At 41.1% G+C, this 18981-nt stretch overlaps 1 protein-coding gene and 1 long non-coding RNA gene across 21 annotated transcripts in view; one reads left to right on the forward strand and one right to left on the reverse strand.

The window, feature by feature from the left end:
• The window catches only part of LOC113661210 (butyrophilin subfamily 1 member A1-like), a 322944-nt gene that overhangs the window by 274568 nt on the left and 29395 nt on the right, over positions 1–18981 (forward strand). The window lies entirely within an intron of this gene.
• Positions 4113–18635, reverse strand: LOC125141450. Its single transcript, XR_007140830.1, has 3 exons — positions 18113–18635; positions 8451–8519; positions 4113–4342 (listed from the first exon to the last, which is right to left on the reverse strand). It is a non-coding gene; the product is annotated as an uncharacterized LOC125141450 (long non-coding RNA).

The following is an 18981-nucleotide window of genomic DNA, read 5'->3' on the forward strand; positions in this document are numbered from 1 at the left end:
CTGTAATAAAATCCACATCACCCTGATTAAACATCACCCAGTTACTACATGGACACTTCCACAGAACAAATATGATGACTGATAAATGACACTTTTACTGTCATAATAATTACAAATTCTATTCAGTAATCTCATGTGATCACTGAGAGAGAACAGCTAACTGTTTACACATAAGATTATTAAGTGTTTTTAATATTTATCTGAACACCCAGCAGTCCAGTCCAGAACGCTGAGCAGTCCAGAACTCCACTGAAGCCGAGATACAGGAATGAACAAGAACCACTAGAACCTCCTTCACATTATAATGTTGTTTTTTAAACAATAAAATGAGACGACACATGCTGGCTCTGGAACTCACGTGCTTTCTTTTACTTCCTTGTTCTTGTATCTCACAGGCTTTGTGACGTTACACTCTTACATCACAACGTAACACACTTTATATACATTACACAAATCACATGGGGATTAGAAATAAATACTTGTTGGGAAATTGGACATGCATTTATTAAAGTTTTGAGCTGTGTGTAAATCGGTATTATTTAGAAACCGCGGGAATTAGTGACACCATGTGGATATGTAGAGAATTACAGCTAAATGTATAAATCACTGCTTTGACACTTTACACTACATATCCGGTTTAATCAGCTCCATAATAACTGCATACAGGCTACTGAGGCATGAGGAGCATTAAAGTATAACAGCATCTCATGAGTTTATTTATATATTTGTGTAGAATGTTTAATTAGTCTGTTCTTTATATTTAATTATGTGGCTCCATCTAACTATTTAGTCTTTAGTTAGTTTAATCGTCTTTATGAACGTAACAGTAAATTATGCATTGGTATTAATTGTGTGTACTTACAGTCTTTAGACAACTGAGAAGTGATTTCACACAATATGCATCTTAACATTAACAAAACAGTCTGTATGTTCTTTTTTAAGAGGTCCACAAATGTACAGCAGGCAGATGTTTTTATAGAAGGAGAAAAAATATGGAAGTGTCCAATTTTAAATACCTTGGTATTATTTTGGACTCTAATTTAACTTCTAAAAAGCATGTAAAAAAAAAGTGGCTAATACCATCAGATATACCTTAAAAATATTAGATCAAAAACCTGTCAGTCATCACCACTGTAATATTATTACTAAATACAACTTATTCAAATATAACAATTTCTTAAATTATCAAGATACCTGTCTCATTTTTAAAATTTTACATGGGCTTGCACCCCCACCACTGCATGAATTTATAAAACTGAGGAATAACAGTGATAGGGCAAACAGGGCAGCTACCAGGGGTGACTGTGTTATACAGTATAGGCGACGTAAGTTTGGTCAAACAGTCTTTTCAGTACGGGCCTCAAATTATTGGAATTGTCTCCCTACTGAACTCAGAAAGAGCACCAGCTATTCATCATTTAAAGTCAAACACAAGAAATGGATTAGAAACAATCAAAATTGCAATCATCAGTAGTTAACTTATTTTATCATTGGTACTGCCCATTTTTGTATTGTATTTTTTATTATTATTATTATTATTATTATTATTATTATTATTATTATTATTATTATTATCTAGTGATTTAATCTGTTTTGTATATGATACTATGATACTGTGTCGACCTGCCAAGGGACGGTAGATGAAAAATAGATCTTCAGCTAATTCTGGTACATTTACATTTTGAGTGTAAACAAAAAATGTTGATTGATGTGCATTGTCCCTTTTAAATAAAAAATAAATAAATAAAACAAAAATAAAATAATAGATCGGTTAACTGACTACAGAATGACAGCTTCAGCTCATTATTCATGAACAGTGGAGGAGAGACATTACAATAATTTATTTCTGTGGTTTTTTTGTGCATTTTCACACTTTCACAATAAATTGCACACAAAGTTTGATAAATGAGACTCCACACCTATGTACAGTAATAGTGTGTAATCTGTTGTTTTAGTAAGATTAACATTCTGTATGGTCTCGGATGTACCCTCTTTTAACACCTTTTATTTCATTGTGTCAGTGTTGTGGAGAGAAATGATGGAATAATGTAAATAAATAAATAAACATTTGTATTGCCCTGACTGAATAAACCTGTATGTTTAGTCATGTGCACTCACATCTCTCTCACTAACACACCTTAACTCTCTGTCTCTGTTTTACTGCATTATGTAGTGTCCAACTGTGATGTGCTAAATAATCCAATTATAATTCAATTTTAATTCAGTTTAATTTAAAATTGTAAAGTTTAAAAATAAGTTACTGTTTATCTCTAACATTTATCCCTAATGATCAAGCCTGAGGTGATGGTGGTGAGGAAAATCTCCCTGAGATGATATGAGTAAGAAACCTTGAGAGGAACCAGACTCAGAAGTGAACTTCATCCTCATTTAGGTGACACTGGACAGGAAATAATGTCAATGTAAATAATGTCCTTTTCTTCAATGGGTTATATTCAAGTGGAACTGTGCAAAAAAAAAAAATCAGAAAGAGAAAAAGAGAGAGAGAGAGAACATTATTAGGTATGCTAGTTAAAGACAATTATTAATTATTATTAATTATTAATTAACAAAGAGAATTATGTGTAAAGTGCAGACAGGGACTCCATCAAGACTAGCTATGACATCACAACTAAAAGTTTAGACCCAGAAGGTGACAGGCATGACAGCTTCCTGGGATGTAAAGCGTCTCACCGCTCCACAGACTGCAAAGCTGAGTGACTTGTGAGGGTTATGGAGACAACATCCAGACATACCAGTTCACCAAACACTCTATGCCCATGAACCCTCCAGATCTGCTCCTTTACCTGAGAAAAGCTATTCATAAAAATCTAGACTAAATAAATGTGTTTTTAGGCTGGACTTAAACACAGAGGCCATGTCTGAGACTCTGAGTCCCGAACACTAATTAGAAGTCTGTTCCATAACTGTGGAGCTCTGTGAGAAAAAGCTCTGCCCCCTGCAGGAGACTGTAGTACTTGAGGTACTACCGAATATCCTGCACCTTTTGATCGATGTAGGTGTGACGGATAATACAAAACTAAATATCTCTCAGGTACTGTGGCACAAGTCCATTAAATGCTTTACAGGTAAGTAATAGTATTTTATAATGAATGTGAAATTTAACTGGGAGCCAATGCAGTGAGGATAAGATAAGCGGTGGCGTCATCTCAAAAGTTGTGTGTTCAGTTCATGTTTAGGTCATGCTGTGTCCAGACTGTCTTTGTGCACACAAGTCTCTATTAATTTCTCAGGTTCTCTTGGTTGCACAATTCCACTTGACCTGACATTATTTACATTTATATTATTTATAGTTCAGTGTCACTTATATTTCTTGTCTTCTGTGTGAAAAAGAACATTACAGAAATCAGAGATAAGGTCATTATTTTAAAATAATGTCTCCAAGGCACTAAGGGTATCTGACTGACATGGCTGAGGGTCACTATTGATCTTCTACACCGAATGTGAGAGGATGAAAACTCACTGCTCGACTGCACAGGTCTGATTGTTGGCTTCTCCACGATTCATCTAGTTTTTTCCTTTCCAGAAATTTAACATACTCCCAGATCCAAATCTTTCAATACCAAGGCCCATATTCATAGGAAAATACACCAACTTTTATCATGATAAACACTGGAGTAGTGAAAAGGATTAAAAGTTTTTTTATCAGAGGAGAAATGGATGAAAGGTGAAAAGGGAGAAGAAATTATATAATTTCTATGACATTTCTGCTCTGTGTCAGAGATGTTTACATTTATTACATTTAAAACATACAGATGTTTAAAGCATCTCTAATATGATCGGTCAAAAACATAATCCCTACACCATATAGTACCAAATATTATAACATACAGTCAAAGTGGAGGCTTATAACAGTTTTGTTTTTTTTACTGGACAACCAATCACAGTCTACAAAATAATGTGTAGCAACGGGATTAGCCCCACCTCCTCTCTATGATTTATAATCCCACTCTCAGTGTTGAAATCTTTAAATTTCATTGTATGAGGAACACAACAAGGTGTTGACATGGCCTCCAAATTTCACAGATCTTTATCTGATTGAGAATCTGTGGAATCAGCTGGACATAAGTCTTATAGAAGTGCTTATAAAAATATCTCAGACAACACTGTTTATTGTCAGTACCGAAGAAACATGTTCGATTTGGCCTTTATGACTTTAAGGTGTTAATGAATCTGACAAAACAAATTATAGAACTGACAAATTACAAAAAGTCTACAACAGTTCACTAAAAATGGTAACATTTCATTTCTTTATAAAGTAAAACAGCAGCTTTGTGGTTCTCATCCATGGCGGCACTCATCTGTCCTCTTCATCAGGAACTCTCTGGTTATCCATGTACAGAGAGAGAGAGAGAGAGAGAGAGAGAGAGAGAGAGAGAGAGAGAGAGAGATGAGACATGTTCACTACACCTCCTCACTCACTACTGCCCACACACGAGCACTACTGCACTAGACTGTAGAGTTTACAACACAGAACCCTTACAGTATAACCAGCAGAACATTCTAGATCCAATGAAAATCAGGCTTGTGACCAAATATGGTCACAGTCACCATGGAAACAGATCCACACACATCAAGGGCTCCATAATTAGGGGTCATGACCCCATACAAATCTACTCGATGTCCCAGTGGGGTCATGAGGAAAACTCACATCCTGCCCACTTGTTTCATTCAGTTATTTTACACCTGGACTTTACGACTCTAACGATGAAAGTGAGTGAATGTCTGATAGATGCCTGATAGCCCTGAATTAGACACTCTGTAGACACATCATTTGGTTTGGGACACGCTGTAGTATATTGTATAGCGCACCTATACTAATGTTAAATAGTGCCCGCTTAGAGGCGGAGGGATTTGCCGGGGATCGTGTGTTCTGTTCTGTGTGTTTGACAGATGAAGGTTGTGGCTGGCGTGGCCGTTGTTAAATAAAGAGTAAACAGTCTGCTTACATGTTTCCTTCCTCTCACCTCAATGCATGTCATACGTATAATTACAAACGAAAATACTACATGGTGTCACAAGTGGTCCAGTGCGCCGATTTTGTTTTGCCGAAGTTAAATACGGACTTTTGCTAACTGCTAAGCTAGCGGGAGCGAGCAGGCAGCTACGCTTGGAAACAGTAAAGAGATGAATCAGGTTAAACTACCGTCCCTGCTCGTGTTAACGGGCAATATAAGCGAAAACTGGAGAAGATGGGAACAACGTTTCCAAATATACATGACTGCTAGTGGTGCTGCTGAAAAGGAAGCTAAAGTACAGGTAGCTATCTTACTGCATGCACTCGGAGAGGATGCTCTCGATGTATACAACACGCTAAATATTGCACAGGCGGATGAAGCAGACCTAACTGTGGATGATATTTTATATGCATTCAAAACATATTGCCAGCCAAAGAAAAAACAGTGTGTTTGAAAGACATCAGTTTTGGGCTCATCCCATGGCAGAGTCAGTTGCCATTGAGAAATATGTGACTGAGTTGAGACAGAAAAGCAAGGACTGTGAATTCGGTGCATCAGAAAATGACATGATCAGAGACAAGATTGTATTCAGTTTAAATGATACAAGGCTCAAAGAAAGGTTGTGAAGAGAGTCCGATCTCACACTTGAGAGAGCGATTGACATCTGCAGAGCAGCGGAGACTGACAAAAGCATAAATACAAGCAATGAGTACAATAACACAAGAAAGAGCAATACATGCACTGAACAAGACCAAAAACAACCAACAATGGAAACAAGGAAGAAAACCACAGGTACAAAGTGATAGCAAGAAATTAAAGGGTCAAGTGTGCAGTGTTGTAAACTTTTTCCAGAGAAGACCAGGAGACTTGGATATCCTTGTGCAGTAGTCTTTATTGTAGATACACGATGAAACGAGTCTGCAAGTCAGAGCGTACTGGCATGGGCGCTGCAGTCATCAAGTCTGACTTACAGTTGTAATACATTGTAAATATACACATTTTAGGGGCAGTCCAATCAGATAGCGACAAAACACTCGGGTGACAATCAAAACATGAAAGGATGTAACAGCCCCCACTCCAGATCCTGGACTTTCACCCTTAATCCCATTAACATAACAGTATTTCTCAGACCCTAAAACCAAGGCTTTGCCCAGCATTTGGAGTCACGTGCCGAAAGTATGGTAAGCTCAATCACTACGCAAAGATGTGCGAGTCTACAAAAGCAACACATAAGGTGAAAATGCATAACCTAAGCTCAGAAATAGATTCACTTTTCATTGGGACAGTGAACATAGACCACATAAGCACTAAAAGAGACAATTCCTGGTATGCAGACATAGATGTAGGAAACATGTCTGTAAAGTTTAAGTTAGACACAGGAGCAGAAACAAATGTACTACCACAAGGCAGTGTACAAAACACAGAGGAGAAAAGTCAAACATGAAAAATGAATAAACCTGAGACTAAAACCGACAAATACAGTATTGGTGGCGTACGGTGGAGTTAAACTGAAACCAGAAGGAACAATCTCCCTGGAGTGCTCCAATGCTCAAACCAAATCCAACCAGCTGTTTTATGTGTCAAACCACTCAGACACAGCTATCCTAGGCAAGGATGCATGTGAAGCATTAGGTCTAATAAAAAAGATGGACGTTGATACGCTCGCAGTCAAGTACCCAACTACAAAAGACGAGCTGCTAAAGCAACATGCAAGTGTCTTTGAACGACTCGGTGAGTTCTCAGGAGAACATCACATCCACATTGATCCTACAGTCACTCCTGTCATACATAGCTGCAGGAAAGTACCACTGGCAGTTATGGATAGACTGAGAGACACGCTTGATGACCTGCTAAAAACTGATGTTATTGAACAAGTAAAATACAGAACAATTACAGGTGGTTGGTCCAGAAGAGCCTCTTGTTGCTGTAGCTGTTGAAGATCTGGCTCTACCCTGTTTTATCAAACCAAACACCAGTGCTGTGGACATGGCAGTGGAGTGGATGAGAATAGAGGAAGTGGCTTCATTAGTGCATCTTTATAGAGATCATGAAGACAGAAATGAAGATCAGGCTCAGTCCTACAGAGGAAGAACATCAATGTTTAAAGATGAGCTACAGAAAGGCAACACTTCACTCAAACTCTCAGATCTCCGACTCGCTGATGAAGGAGAATATAAGTGCCTTGTTGAGGAAAAATCCTGGTATGATGACATCACTCTTCATGTTATTGTTGAGGGTAAGATCCACTTCTGCAATGAAGCTTTAAATACTGAATGTTATACTTAAAATAATTAATGGTTTGTGCATTCACTCACTGACTGTCTAATCCAAAGTTTCCATCCATTATCCTAGAAACCCCTGCCCCACAGGAAGGGCTGTTAATTAGCTGATTAGTTGTATTAGGATAAGAGGAAACATGCAGGAAAGATCAGGATAGAAATCATCTTCTGCAGTTATCGTTGTCAATTTCTCAATTCTTTCCATTGTATTATCTGACAGTGGTATTAAGATCAGCATTTATTTATTTCACTTTGGACAGAAAACATGTGAATAAAATATTCTCCAAATTAACAAAATATTCATTACGTTATTGAATATTCTAATTAACAGGTTAACATGTTTACATACAATTATTTTTCTTTATTGACTGTAGCTCAGGGAAGCCACCCAGTGATAATGATGGAGAGTTATGATAACTCAGTTGGGATTAATCTAGTGTGTGAGTCCAGAGGCTGGAACCCTGAACCTGATGTTCTGTGGCTGGACAGAGAAGCAGTCACTCTGACTGCTGAAGATACACAGATACACAGAGACACTGAGGGCTTCAGTGAGAAAAGCCACATCACTGTTTATGATTATAGCGATTCTAAGAGGTTTTACTGCAGACTTCATCAACAACATCACATGATGGAGACAGAGATCATCATCAATAGTAAGTGACATCAAATAAAACATTTAGATTGTAACATTCTACAATAATCATTACTGCATTTTTTTTCCTGCTTTTTATGACATCCGTTGGTGATTTGGCTGCACTTCTTTCTGTAAGAGTGTGTTTTTAGTTATTAAATAACTATTGTACTGTTTCTTAAAAAAACCTATATACATTATTTTCATTTCAGGTGGAGTCTTTGGTGTTTGGAAGTGGGCTGGCAGCATTTCAGTTGTAGCATGTCTTTTTCTTGTTGGATTGATACTAACTTTGCTTTTTGGCTACAAGAAAGGTAATATTTCTATCATTTTCATAAGTCCACAGATTCTATTAGAACAGAAAAGAGTACATTCATTGTCAATGTCTAAGCAGCTCAGGTCATGTGTCCAGATTTTGTCCTAAACACTAAGGTCAAAGACCTAATAGTATACTATATAATTCAAATAAATAATAAAATAAGTAAACAAAGCTACCTTTTCTTTTAAAGCAGAATTCCCAACACTTTTATAACATGATTTAACATTATTACTTTCAATACGTACATTTACACATTACTTTTTGCACATTCGGCTTCAGGTTCTGCTGACTCTGAGTTCACTCCATAAAGAGTTCTGTAAGAAGAGTAGAGATACAAACACAGTCACTGTACATTATATGACTTGTTTTCTATATGACTTAAAACAGACCTGTGACATCATATTTATCTTTGTGAGGTGAACATGATTATTTAATAAATATATATAAAACATCAGAGGACAGATACATTTTATAACTGCAGACTGATTGTGTTGTCTATTCACCTTATCACTACATTATACTGCTGAATCTATTTTTTAGTTTTATTTCTGTAAAATTTACACAAAATACTCAAATTTTTTATCTGTTTTAGCCTCAGAACTTCAACAGGAGAAGCAATATGTATTTTACATTTACAGCATTTGGCAGACGCCCTTATCCAGAGCGACGTACATAAGTGCTTAAATCTCTAACACTGAATACATTAATGCTGGTTCACTAGGTTACATACTTAATATACCATGAGTTTAAAACATTTGTTCAAAGTTACAATGAAAAAGTGTGAAAGGTTTTTTTTTTGTTTTTTTTTTTTTTTAAATGCAAAGGATAAGGAAAGAAGTGCTAGTTGAAGTGCTTCCTGAATAAGTAGGTCTTCAACCGCCGCTTGAAAATAGCCAGTGACTCGGCTGTCCGGACCTCTATGGGAAGTTCATTCCACCACCTTGGTGCCAGTACAGAGAAGAGTCTTGTAGTATACTTGCCTCTTACCCTGAGAGATGGTGGAACCAGTCGAGCAGTGCTGGTAGATCGGAGGTTGCGAGGTGCAGTGCGAGGAATGATGAGGGCTTTGAGGTAAGAGGGAGCTGGTCCATTTTTGGCTTTGTAGGCCAGCATCAGTGTTTTGAACCGGATGCGTGCAGCTACCGGAAGCCAGTGGAGGGATCGCAGCAGCGGGGTGGTATGCAAGAACTTTGGCAGGTTGAAAACAAGCCGGGCAGCTGCATTTTGGATCATTTGCAGAGGACGGATTGCTTTCATAGGTAGACCTGCCAGCAGTGCATTGCAGTAATCCAGTCTAGAAATGACATAAGACTGAACAAGTACCTGAGCAGTCTGTGTGGACAAAAATGGCCGAATCCTTCTAATGTTGTAGAGAAGAAACCGACATGAGCGAGTCACATTTGCAACATGAGAGGAAAAGGATAGTTGATTGTCCATGGTTACCCCAAGGTTGCGAGCTGTGGCTGAAGGGGAGATCAGATCGTTGTGCAAGGATATAGCAAGATCGTGACCTGGGGATGAATCACCTGGGATGAACAGCAGTTCAGTTTTGCTAGGATTGAGCTTTAACTGATGAGCAGTCATCCATGATGAAATTTCTGACAGACATGCTGAGATCCGGTCAGAAGCTGTGGCATCTGAGGGTGGGAAAGAGAAGATAAGTTGTGTATCATCAGCATAGCAGTGGTAAGAGAACCCAGGTGATGAAATAACTTCACCAAGAGAGTGAGTATACAAGGAGAAAAGAAGAGGACCAAGTACTGAGCCCTGTGGGACGCCAGTGGAGAGTCTGCATGGAGCAGATGTCACTCCCCTCCATGTTACTTGATATGAGCGTCCTTCCAGGTAGGAGGCAAACCATTCCCAAGCTGATCCGCAAATCCCAACACTCTTGCGGGAGGATAAGAGAGTCTTGTGGTTGACCGTATCAAACGCTGCTGAAAGGTCAAAGAGGATAAGGACGGATGATAGTTTGGCTGATCTAGCAGTATGTAGCTTCTCAGAGACATCCAAAAGGGCTGTCTCTGTAGAGTGAGCTGCTTTAAAGCCAGACTGTTTGGGATCTTGGAGGTTGTTCTGTGAGAGATAGACAGACAGTTGATTATAGACAATGCGTTCAAGAATTTTTGAAAGAAATGAGAGAAGTGATACCGGTCTGTAGTTACTGATGTCTGATGGATCCAGAGCAGGTTTCTTTAGGATGGGAATAACCCTTGCTCTCTTGAAAGTAGTTGGTACCTGACCAGATGCTATGGATCTATTGACGATAGTGGAAATGAAGGGCAAGAGGTCTTGTGAGATGGTCTGGAGCATAGTGGTAGGGAGTGGATCCAATGGGCAGGTGGTAGGATTGCAGGACTGGATGAGTTGTAAAATCTCTTCTGCTGCCACAGTTGAGAAATGTGACAACGAAGGTGTAGGGGAATCCATACTCTGAGATGTAAGTGCAGTTGGGGCTGAAGTGAAGGTCCGGCAGATTTCCTCAATCTTCTCCTGGTAGAAAGAAGCAAAGTCTTCTGCAGTCAGGGAGGATGAAGAAGGTGGAGCCAGGGGGTTGAGCAGAGAAGAGATGATGTTGTGGAATTTCCGAGGGTCATGTGAGGAAGCTTCAAGCTTTTCCTTGTAGAAGGAAGTCTTGGCAGAAGTCACATCTGAGGAGAACTTGACAAGAAGTGTTCTGTAAAAATCAAGATCTGCATCAAGTTGTGATTTCTTCCACTTTCTCTCTGATGATCTTAGCTCTCTTCGATTGTTGCGCAGCACATCTGAAAGCCAAGGAGCAGAAGAAGAAGTTTTCTTGGGTTTAGTGAACATAGGGCAGAGGGAGTCCATAGTTGAGGAAAGAGATGAGAGGAAAGTATCTGTGGCTGAGTCTAAGGGTAGTGAGGAAAAAGACTTAGCATCAGGAAGGGAAGAAAGAGTGCCAGAAGCTACAGATGAAGGTGAGACAGAGTGAAGGTTGCGGCGAGTAAGAGCAAGGGGGTGAGAGGTAGTTTTAGGTAAGATAGGTAGAGTGATGGTGAAGGATACCAGGTGATGATCAGAGACGTGGAGTGGGGTAGCAGTCACATCTGTAGCTGGAGAAGGACGGGTGAAAACCAGGTCCAGGACATTGCCTCCTTTGTGTGTGGGGATGTAGCTGTTGAGTGTGAGGGAGAAAGAGTCGAGAAGAGACAGGAGGGAAGAAGAATGTAGCTTGTCAGAGGGGAGGTTGAAGTCACCAAGCACTGTCAGGGGGGGAGCTATCGGAAGGGAAAGCACTAAGCAGTGAGTCCATTTCTTCCAGGAAGTTTCCTAGGGGACCAGGAGGGCGGTAGACAACAATGATAACAAGGTTGATAGGAGAGGTAACTGAAATGGCATGAAATTCAAAAGAAGAGATGGTTAAATTAGAGAAGAGTAGAGGTTTAAAGCACCATTTCTTTGACAACAATAAACCTGTACCCCCACCCCTGCCTGTTTCTCGTGGTGAGTGAGAGAAAGCATAGGCAGAGGATAAAGCAGCTGGTGTAGCAGTGTTCTGTGGGGATATCCAGGTTTCTGTTAGAGCAAGAAAATCAAAGGAGTAATGGGAAGTTAAAGCAGAGATAAAATCAGCTTTCTTTACCGCAGACTGACAATTCCAGAGCCCACCTACCACTACTGTTTGAGACTTACACAACAGAGGAGGGTAGATGAGGTTATTGGGATTGTGACCTCTGCTTTGTGGATGAGAGCATCTGCGAGAGTAGGCCTTGAGTACAGGGATGGGTTTAAGGCACATATTTGTAGTCAAACAAGAGTGAGAGGTATGGTAGAATATATCAAAACAGTACTAGACACTAATGTTAGAGAGAGAGATACTGAGCAGAGAACCTTCAATTTAAATAGGTAAGCCCTGCCCCCAATTCACACCTTAAGGGAGACTGAAACTACTCCTGATTAATCAGCTGAGAGAACAACAAAAACCAACACTATAAAAATCAACAATGCTATAGAATATAATACAATTCAAATCACACTACTCTAGAACAAAGTGAGTTAAGCAGATAGTATACAAAAGACAGGAACCTACTTTACCAGAAGACAATATAATCAAATGTAGAGAGTTAAAGCACACTGTATTTAAGAATGAACTCTGTGCTTTTAAATTATGTAATGATTATATAATTGAATTAAATCATAAAGGTAACTGGGAGGCTGTTACACTGTATGGGCCTCTTTGACATAGACACAGTTTAACATGGTGAAGGTTCACAGGAAGATGCAGTTTGGGGCAGAAGGCTGAAACATTCTCATGTATAATTTAGTGAAAGCAAACAAATTCTGAGAATAATTCTGTATAAAAAAATCTACTGAAAACTAATTAAGGAATGTGTTTTTGGTCATTTAAATATAGTTCTATTTTATTGTTTTGTATTTTTGGTCTGCAGTAGACACGTTTATATATTAATTATTATATTATTGTGTTCATAAGAACTTCTAAAGAAGATGTTTAAAGGTAAGAACTACTGTACAGTATTTTAACTTCATTGTGGTCCTCTCTGTGTGTGTGTGTGTGTGTGTGTGTGTGTGTGTGTGTGTGTGTGTGTGTGTGTGTGTGTGTGTGTGTAAATGTATCACAAATGTGTTTAATAAGCGTTATTTACTTACCCCCAACAACCTACACAAATGCAAACTTGAAAGAGTTACATTGTCCTAACTATGTGGTATAGTATAATGGAGATCTTGTGGGATAAAAATTTGTTGTGAAACAAAAACATCAACCATTTTATTTTATTTATTTCATTTACCTTATTACAGATTAACTATGATACATTAATTATGAGATACAGAGAGGTAGAAAGAGAGGTAGACAGAGAGAGAGAGAGAGAGAGAGAGAGAGAGAGAGAGAGAGAGAGAGAGAGAGAGAGAGAGAGAGAGAGACTAAGCAACTAAAAAAATATTTGTCTCTAACAGTTTTTACATATCAGGGGATTTAGAGACACTGTTTCTGTGAATTAATAATTAGTTTTGTTTTGTGAAAATTTTCTGTGTTTCTCTCAGTGGATGTGACTCTGGATCCTGATACAGCTCATCATCAACTTACCATGTCTGCTGATGGAAAACAAGTAACACGTGTAGACACACCACAGGATCTCCCTGATTCACCACAAAGGTTTAAATATCCCTGTGTTGTGGGACAGCATAGTTTCTCGACAGGGAGATTTTATTATATGGTGCAGGTCAGTGGGAAAACTGAATGGACATTAGGAGTCGTGAAAGAGAACATTAACAGGAACGAGTGGATTGCACGGAATCCTCAGAGTGGATTCTGGACTATAGGACTGAGGAATGAGAATCAGTATAAGGCTCTTGCTATTCCCTCTGTCCCCCTCACACTGAGAGAGAAGGTGGAGGTTGTGGGGGTATTTGTTAATTATGAGGAGGGTCTGGTCTCCTTTTATGATGTGAAGTCCAGATCTCAAATCTACTCTTTTACTGGTCAGTCTTTCTGCTTAGAGAAACTCTATCCATACTTCAGTCCTCGATACAAAGCAGATGGTAGTAATTCAGCACCACTGATCATCTCTGATGTTACTGAATAAATATCTGCTTTAAATTCTATAACATTTTAAATCTTTTTCATCTTGATATAATCATCTGTTTATTTATTTTAATTTTAGATAAATGTAAAATTAAAAAGAGTTGTTTAAGAATTGTGTTTAAATGAACAATAATAATATACTTGTGTGATTTCAGTATCCGATTAAAGCCATTATAAGATTTCTAGAAATCCTGTGAATACAAAATGATGTTAGTGGCTTATTTAGAGTTTATGTGCTGTTAATCTGATTCTGTGACAGAGTGACCTGTCCCTATGCCCGTTGATCCGTGCAGCACACACACACACTCACACACATATTAGCTTTGTCTTGCGTTCAAAGTTTTGTCACAGCGAAACTGTGAAAAACAAAAAGGAGGAAAAAAAAAAGAAAAGAAATATATAAATATAGATATAAGTCCACTACTTCCAGACAATAACCCAAAATTTGCTCACGGCACCACAATTGCACGCAAAATACCCTTCTCCAGGACAGTGGTCCTGGAGAAGTTTCTGCGGGTCCTACCCTACGAGATTCGGGTATGGGTCAAGAAACACGAGCCAGCAACTGGACTGGATGCTGCTAAATTGGCGCAGCAGTATCTCAACGCTCACCGTGGTAGTCAGCACTCTCAACCTGTAAAAGGTAATATTAAAAACATTTCCAATAGGTCTGGGGAACCTAACATTGACTTTGAGGCAACTCAGGCACAGAGAGGGGTGCCTGAGAAAAACCTTGTGTGTTTTTACTGCCAACAACTGGGTCACAAGGCAACAGTGTGTCCAGTGCGTAAGGCAAAGTTGACTGGTTTTTGTTATGTCCCAAGAGAGGAGGACAATGTAAACAATGTGCGCAAAACCCAGAATGTGCAAGTGACTGTGAACGGACAATATTTGAATGCTCTGTTGGACACTGGCAGCTCCTTATCATTGCTCAAGAAATGTCATATGTCACATGTTACTTTTAATCATTTGGTCAGTGTACAGTGTGTTCACGGAGATGTAAAGCAGTATCCCCAAACCGAGGTGAATGTATGTGTGCAGGACCAAACTTACCTGTTAAATGTAGCAATTGTAAATAATTTACCTGCTGACATGATTTAAGGGCGGGACTTACCAGTGCTCACGGACATACTGCATTCTGTTGAACCATGTATATCTGTCGCTAATGAAGTCAATGTTGCTTGTCCGGTAATGACACGGGCACAGTTTAAAACCGGTCTGCAGCCCTTGCCTGACTTACATCATAGTCTGCTGCAGGGCGGGACTAAAGGCCCCAGAAAGTCTCGTCGCCAACGCCGACTGGAAAAAGGTTTGGGTACACCAGCTCCCACGATCCAAACTGAAGGTCTGGGAAATCATGACTGGCAGGTCCCAGAGAACATTGCCGATTTGCAAAAAGCTGACGAGTCTTTGAAACCACTGTTTAACGGGGTGTTAGAGGGGAAACCAGCTGACCTGTGTGGGGAAAAGTATGTCGTTGTCAATGATATATTGTACATTCAAAATCATAAATCTACCCGTCTGGTTGTCCCTACATGTTGTCATCCCCTTGTGTTACACCTAGGTCACAGTGTTCCATGGGCAGGGCATATGGCTCTCCAGAAAACCTATGCATGCATTAGCTCACGATTTATTTGGCCTTCCATGTATACTGATGTACAAACATACTGCACCACATGCCATACATGCCAAATGACCAATGTTGTGTGCGAACGGGCTAGGGCACCCTTACACCCTTTGCCCGTCCTATCTGTTCCCTTTCAGCGCATCGCCATGGACATTGTGGGGCCGGTGGAAAGGAGCAGTGCGGGGCATCAGTAAATCCTGGTCATCAGTGACTATGCGACAAGATATCCGGAGGCCTTCCCGCTTCGTTCCATCACAACCCCAAAGATCATCAATGCCCTCGTCCAGTTGTTCTCCCGGGTTGGGATACCTGAGGAGATCCTCACAGATCAAGGGACTAATTTCACGTCGAGGCTGATGAAGTGGCTGCACCAGCAGTTAGGCATCACTGCCTTAAAGACAAGCCCATACCATCCACAGACTTATGGACTAGTGGAGCGCTTTAACCAAACACTGAAGAATGAAGAATGCATTGCACTGAAGAATGAAGAATGCACTGAAGAATGCTTCGTAAGTTCGTGTCGGACACGGGAAAGGACTGGGACAAATGGCTACCATTCTTGCTGTTCGCCTACCGGGAGGTGCCTCAAGCCTCGATGGGCTTTTCTCCATTCGAGCTCCTGTATGGCTGGCGGGTACAAGGACCTCTGGATCTCCTATGAAAAGGGTGGGAGGCCGCTACATCTGGAAATGAGACGAAGTCTGAGAAGGGCATTGTCCAGTACGTCCTTGAGATGAGAGACCGCCTGGAAAGCTACCGGGAGAAGGCACAAGAGAACCTCCGACAGGCGCAGAAAGCACAAAAGACCTGGTACGACCAGCATGCCAGATCCCGAGAACTGCAACCGGGACAGAAGGTACTGTTACTGCTGCCCACGTCAGCAAACAAACTGTTAACGAAGTGGCAAGGCCCATACAGTGTTGTCCGTAGAATGGGACCAGTAACGTATGAAGTTCATCATCCAGACAAGGGTAAGATGGTGCAGACCTACCACCTCAACCTACTTAAGGAGTGGAAGGAGGCACCCAGCAAACCAGAGACTGTATTATTTATTCGTGAGGTGGAGGATGATCTGGAGGAGGAACAACCAGAGCCGAAGGTGAGAGAGCCGGCAGAAGTTGATCTCTGCCATCTGGGAGAGGACAAACAGGCTGAGCTGTACCTCCTTCTGAGCCGATATCCCTCATTGTTCCGTCAGAGGCCTGGGCGGACCAGCTTGGTACAACACCAGATCCACCTGCTCAACCAGACACCTTCACGACAGCAACCATACCAGGTTCCTGAGAGGCTGGTGGCACCGCTGCAAGCAGAGATTGGGACGATGCTAGATTTGGGAGTCAATGAACCCTCGAAGAGTGAGTGGAGTAGCCCCATTGTGATTGTCCCAAAGAAAGATGGTACATTACGTATCTGTATTGACTTTCGGAAGCTGAACGCCCAGTCAAGGTTTGATGCCTACCCCATGCCACGCATCGACGACCTGCTGGAGAAAATTGGTCAAGCCAGGTACATCACCACACTGGATCTGTGTAAAGGATACTGGCAAGTCCCTCTGGAGGAGGCGTCCAGACCCTATACGGCATTTTGGACCCCACTGGGGCTATACCAGTTTACGGTCCTACCTTTTGGGCTGCATGGGGCCCCAGCAACCTTCCAGCGACTCATGGATCAAGTCCTTAGAGACTGTGAAGAGTGGTCAGCTGCATACCTGGATGACGTGGTCATTCACAGTGCAACTTGGGAGGATCATCTTCGGCACCTCAGAGACACCCTGACCAAGATCCAAGAGGCTGGTTTGTCCTTGAATGTGGCAAAGTGTGAATAGGCGAAGGCAGAGACCAACTACCTTGGGTACCATCTGGGAAACGGTGAGTTGAGGCCACAGGTGGACAAGGTAGAAGCCGTCCAATGTAGCCCAAGACCACGGACAAAGAAGGAGGTTCGATCCTTCTTGGGACTGGTGGGATGGTATCGACGATTCATTCCAAACTTCTCGACCATTGCCGTCCCATTAACCAACCTGCTCTGTAAGAGTATGAAGAACCCAGTTGTCTGGACTGAGGATTGTGAGATGGCCCTCACCACCTTGAAGAAGCAGATGTGCTCGGGTCCCGTCCTCCTAAGCCCAGACTTCAAAAAAGATTTCACAGTTCAGGTAGATGCTTCAGTTGTGGGGATTGGAGCAGTCCTGGCCCAGGGCGAGATGGGTGAAGAAAGGCCCATAGCATTCCTGAGCAGGAAACTGTTACCCCGAGAGAGGTGATACTCTACCGTGGAGAAAGAGGGGCTGGCGATCAAGTGGGCATTGGAGAGCCTCCGATATTACCTGCTGGGAAGGGAATTCACTTAGAGACTGACCACCGAGCTCTGACATGGATCCATACCATGAAGGACCACAACGCTCAGGTGACTAGGTGGTACCTTTCCCTGCAACCCTATCAGTTCAAGGTCAGACATCAGCCTGGGGCCCAGAACAGAATTGCCGACTACCTGTCCCGGAATCCGGTCAGTTCGCGGCCTGGAGAGGGGGGAGGTGATGTGACAGAGTGACCTGTCCCTATGCCCGTTGATCCGTGCAGTACACACACACACTCACTCACACACACACACACACACACACACACACACACACACACACACACACACACACACACACACACATATTAGCTTTGTCTTGCGTTCAATGTTTTGTCCTGTGGTGTGTCTATACGTACCTGTTATAAGTGTTTGTCGGCGTCTGTGTTGCTGGTCTTCCGCGTTTCTTCTCCATCATCGGCCGGTCGAACCCGAGCGCCACCAGCGGCCTGGATAAATAGCGCCGGGTCCGCTGTGAGTGGGCGTGTCGGCGTGAAGCAGCCGGAAGCTGGCTCGTCCATTGTCTTGTTTGTTACAGGGGGAATAATTAAATTAAATATTATTACTCTGTGTTTATCATTTTTGTTTATCTTTATTATTTGTTATTTTGATCATATTTTGGTTTCTCGAAATATTTCGTTGATTATATGTTTATATATATAATGGTGTTGTGTGGTTTAAATGTACATACTTACCTGTTTACTAACCTCTGGTGATAATGTTGGTCTTACCCAAAAGGGGCGGGGCTTGGCCTATAAGAAGGTGCCCCAGAGAATGATCTGGGTCAGTTTACCTGGCTAACGAGCGTGCAATTGTGGTGCCGTGAGCAAATTTTGGGTTATTGTCTGGAAGTAGTGGACTTATATTTATATATGTCTTTTTTTTTTTCCTCGTTTTTGTTTTTCACAGTTTCGCTCCTTTATTACTTTTTGTATATAGTGTTGGGTTGGTATTCACCTCTTGGGCACTGTAAAATAAACAGCACTTTTACACTTACATCTTTGCGAGTATTGCCATCATTTTTTTTTTTTTTTGGGAAACCCAGTAACGCCTGACAGCGGGTCTGAGGAGACCTGTTGTCTGACAGATTCCTTTTAGAAACTCAGAAATAATGAAAGGATTTAGATACATCTTGAAGCTGAATTAGACACATCAGTGAAGCTTCCATCTCGGAAAATTATTATTTGTTCACTTTCTAGCTCTTTCACTTGAGTTGATGTTAAATAAT

Source organism: Tachysurus fulvidraco, chromosome 1 (genome assembly GCF_022655615.1).
Source record: "Tachysurus fulvidraco isolate hzauxx_2018 chromosome 1, HZAU_PFXX_2.0, whole genome shotgun sequence".
Lineage (NCBI taxonomy): Eukaryota > Metazoa > Chordata > Actinopteri > Siluriformes > Bagridae > Tachysurus > Tachysurus fulvidraco.